The sequence below is a fragment of the Triturus cristatus genome, chromosome 8 (genome assembly GCF_964204655.1).
Source record: "Triturus cristatus chromosome 8, aTriCri1.1, whole genome shotgun sequence".
Taxonomy (NCBI): domain Eukaryota; kingdom Metazoa; phylum Chordata; class Amphibia; order Caudata; family Salamandridae; genus Triturus; species Triturus cristatus.
Window position 1 is genome coordinate 984167509 of NC_140591.1, and position 5124 is coordinate 984172632.

Below are 5124 nucleotides of genomic sequence, written 5' to 3' on the forward strand. Positions count from 1 at the left end.
ATTGGGTGTCCACTAACAGTTGCATAAACTTGCACCAGTACACACTATGTGAGAGGCTGTGCTGAAGGCCCTAACTGGGTCCAACCTGTATTGATAAGTCATCCACAACCCTGACACTGTAAAAGACTGCCTTACATGACTACATGCTTGCAATAGTTAATTTGTCCTGTCTAGCAGAGGTTTTGTACTGGCGAGCATACCCTTCTAGTACAAAATCCTATGCATACACAAGCAAAGAAGAAATTCACACACTGGATCTGTGCTGTGAACTTCATGACAGATGCAATGTGTGAGTTTTTTAGAAATAAAAATGTTTGTCCATGTTAACGCATGCATCAAAGAAGTAATTATTTTTTACACAAAGTCTGTTCTGGCTATCTCAGTAAATTGGCCTTTGCGTCAAAACCTATAGATGTTTGCCCTGATTTGTTCAAGTAATAATGCTGTGATGCCCCCTTGACACAAAGCGATGCACAGCAGTGCAAGGGGCATTTTGCACTGGATAGTAAATACCCTTGCAAGACTTTGTGTGGCTATGAGCAGCTGTGTATTCCATCGGCTGGCTTTAAGCTTGTGCAAAGCCTTAGTAACTGTGGGCTGTTTTTTAAAAGGTTTAACCTAATTTGAATGCCCTTGTAATGCATACAATGCTAATGAATAAGGATTGCTATATTAATACACGTGACTTACTGTTTAAGACACATTTATTGCTTTTTATGAAGAGTATGTGTTGTGACTTTGGACCAGTCTCTTTGAGCCCAGTCACAGGCTTACTGTCTACATTTACTGTATTGTCAAGTTTCCCAGGTCCTTACCCTTATATGAGTAGTTCATCCAGTATAGGTTTTTGCTTTGTAGTCTGAGACTTGTACTTCTTTGTAGTCCATTGTTAAATGAGGCCAACAAATTCCAGAATCCAAAGAGAAACAATATGGACAGGATTAGCAACTCATGGATGCCCCATCAAAACTTGAGATAGCTTCATGAATTATTTTTTTTTTTTTAAATACTCCTGCTTAATGGATCACGCAGATACCTTTTAGGATATGATTAAGAAATGGTGTACACCCTTGAAATTACGTGCAATCTTTAGCAACCAGGATTGACTGCTTCTGGGTTGTCTGTGTAACACTGAATAGTTTCTACTGAAATAGTTTGTGTGACATCACCTCAGAAAAGATCACACCTCCTTTCAATTGCAGACCTTTTTTTATTTAGGTCACAAGCATAATAGACCATTGTGCACATGGAAAATCAAATAATTCTGTTTCTGTTACTAATGTGGGCCTACTATACTCAGGCATCAATCCCATACATTGCCAAAACTCCCACAGACAATGTTATCAACTTTTGCATATTGATTTCTTAAAACCTTAATGATTTCTGAGACATTTTAAATAGTGCTTTTACTGGATCATACATATAATGCAAAGATTAGATTGGATTATATTGGTTTTGAATAGATTAGATCAGATCGGATTGGATCAGATAGCAATGGGTTGGGTTGGGTTGGTTCGGTTGGACTGGATTGGGCTGGATTCTAACAGATTGAAATGGATTAGCCTGGATTGGACTGGACTGACAAGATCTGTACTGGACTGGTCTGGATTGGATTGAATAAGACTCTAGTAAAATTGATAAGAGTGGATTCATTTGAGAAAACTTAGGGCAAGATTTACAAAGGGCCTCCATGCTGGTGGCGGAGGCCCAGCAATCATGGTGGGACCTTTGTACTGCAGATACCCATTGCCCATACCATGCCAAGACTGTGGGCCTTCGCCATGACTGTGAAGGTCCTTTATGAATTGGTTTCTACGTGAGTCAGACTGTGTTGAGTTAGGGTGAATTCGATTGGGCCAGACATGTAAAAAACCAAGATTGGACTTGATTTTAGTTATCTATATTAGATTGACTGGATATAAGTGAACCTGGTTAGGTTGGCTTTGGTTGGCTTGCTTTTGCTTGGGTTGGACCAAAGAATACCCTGACATCAATCCTCCATGTGACTATGCATCACCAAGTAATTGTATTCATTTTGCATGTAAAAGTTTGTTTAAAAAAAACCAATTAAAACCAGTTACTTCGCAGACATTTTGAAATCATTTTATTTGACCTTGATCACAATGCAAGGGACTGATTTGCATTATGTTCCAGTGGTTTGAACTGAGTTGGATTTGATTGGATCAGACTTTTCTGAATCGGAACAGAATGGATGAGATTGGATTGGTTTGACCAGAACAGACTGGTCACTAGACTGGAATGAGTTTAAATGGAAAGGATTGGATTGGATTGGCTTGATTCTTATGGACTGGTTTTAATTCGGTTATCTTGACAGGATTGGCCCAGGTTGATTAGGTTTCAATTGGATTTGATTACATTGGATTAGATAGGATTGGATTGGGTTGGATCGGATTGGGTTGAATTGGATTAAGGGTGGGGTTGGGTTGAGTTGGATTTAGATGGATCAAACTGACTGGGAACCAATTAACATCAGTTCTTTAAGTAACCAAATGTCACACAGATTTTAGTTATGTGTGTGCATATTTCACTTTTTGACATAATAATGACTTCAAATGCATTATTGTTATTGCATCGAATTCTGTACACACTGCTCAGTATTGGATTGAATTGGGGTGACTGGCGAAAACAAGAGGGGCATTGATTTCATTGATTGAGTTGGTTATAGTGTATTACTCCGTCCTTGATTGGATTTACTTGATTTGACTGGTGAAGGCAGGACTGGATTGACTTGTGTTGGGTCTGACTGGAATTGATCAGACTGGATTGCAGTGGACTGGGTGTAGCGGGGACGCTGTGGGTCAGATAGGATAAGTTTGGATTAGATTAGACTATGGCTGCTGTCATGGGGTGGTCCATAAATGGAGCAAAAGAACATGGGACCAACTTAAGTATCTATGTGATGAATTGTCAAAACCAATGATAATATTTTAGGTGTGAGGAAGGGTTTCAACCATGCCACCCTCCTCCTTACTATTTACTTTGGCGATTTTATGAGAGAAGATAGGGAACGTGTTGTCTCTTCCAAGTCTGGCAACTGCAACAATTCTGTTCATTGCAGATGGTCCCCTGTTGCTTGTTGCTACACCAGCAGGGCCAAAGCAGGGGGTGGAGAGCTATACTCTTCTGAATGACCTCCCAGTTTAGATAAATGACAAATAAACTATATTCTTTTTAGATAGAAGCTGTGCACCTAGATCCTCTACATTAGTAGTGCTCACCAGCTAAAATTACTGAGGTATTTTGATAGACTGCACATTAACTTAGGAGTCCCTGGTGGCCACTAAGAGATGCAGAGAATGCCTTGCCATCTGACTTAGCCATATTTACCAATATGATATGTAAGAATGTGGGGATACATTGATCCTAGCCTAAAAGAGGGCAAATGGCCTTTTAGCCCTGCAGCAGAATGAGTTTTCACAGCAGAAGTACATGCCATGAGAGGCAATCCATGTGAACTGTGCTTCAAAATCATTCTGGGATGCAGCCATGAAAAGCTTTCTTAACATGGCCTCATGCACCTTTAGAATATTTTGCTAACACTCCTAAAAAAGAAGAGATAAAAAAACATTAAAACAGTGTTATCTCATTTGCAGTTTAAGAAATACTCATGTTCCTCATCGGCTGCAATTGCTGCAGCAGCAGATATGATCGCATTGCAAAATAAATTGTCTTATGGGACATTCACCACAGCCTTCTAACATATGAAAGTCCAGCCTTATCTGGAATAGAGTTTGCTTCAAGATACAAGGTCTTCCATGTTTCATATAATGGGCAAGATTACTTTTTTGGATGTAAAGAGTGCATAGCTTTTGCTTAATAAGAATGACTGTTCTGTGTGGTCTATGGAATTTGAAACTGTACAGCTTAGAGGTATGGGTTGCAGTGCTTTCCAAGTAGGAACTGGCCAATAAATTCTCTCATTGATCATGAATTAGGGATGTGCGGAAACATTTAACTGACTGGTTTTTGATACTTCTCGAGCTCAACGAGAACAAAATATGGTATGCATTTTACTGCTTTCTAGAATAATGTCCTTTTTTGTATAAGGAATGGCGGGTTGCTAGGGAAAAGGAAATAGAGTTTTACTGAGCATTTATTTTTGCTTTTGTTTTTGTTTTTAATTAGATGTCGATATTGAGGTAGAATTTTTTGTTCCTTGTATTTTCTTGTGCATTTCTTTGGCTTTGTTCTAATTTTATGTGTTTTACAACATGTGTATTTATATTAGCATGTAATATATGTACTTTTTTCATGTTTTTTAATCTTGAATAAACACAAAAAAGATCGAGTTGATTGGTTGATTTATGTTGATTTGGTGAACTGTGGAGCATTGTTTTTCCTCATATGCTAAATCATATATTTTCACTTTTATAATTTGTCTGCAGTGCCTGAAGAAAGCAAAGCAAAACACAATGGGGCCAAATACGATGTCGGTCGGCTAGGCTCAGAACGGCATTCAAACCATGTCGCTACCTATGTTTCCGACCGACCGATTACCATGAAAAGGTAACTGTCAGTCAGTCCGAATCGGTTCCGATCGGCATTCAGAAACTCCGAGTTGGTTGGAGCCAAATCGTACATCTCAATGGACCGCATTTCCAAACAACGCATTAAGATGTCGGAGGCGGACAGCCTTTCCGAATCTGTCTGTCCGTCACAAAAAGGCTGTCGGAAACTGACTTTGGAGGCCCGTAGTAGGCTCTCCTTCACGCAGAGACCTCCGGTTGGGGCCCGTGGGGGTATCTATGGGGCCCCTTTTTACAACCATGCACAGTGAGGCAGGCACCATGGGGTGCCCACCACAGGGTGCAAGGCTTTCCACAATCAACCCTTTTTAGGTCTCGCTAGAGTCAGCGCATGCACTGCTCTTGCGAGAAATTTAGTAGGTGGTTGAAAAGTGCTACCCAGGCCAGCCACCAGCTTGCTATTACACACACAAGCGCGCGCGACGTGCACAGCACTTTTTCCCGTCGCGCGCGCACACAACTCGCTTCACCACTCATGTTTTTTTTTTAAATTTTATTTCGCGGCCGAGCGGCGTTACTTTTACGGCCACGCGGCCAATGCTTGTTACTCAAGTTCACTGCGCATGCCAGAGGCACC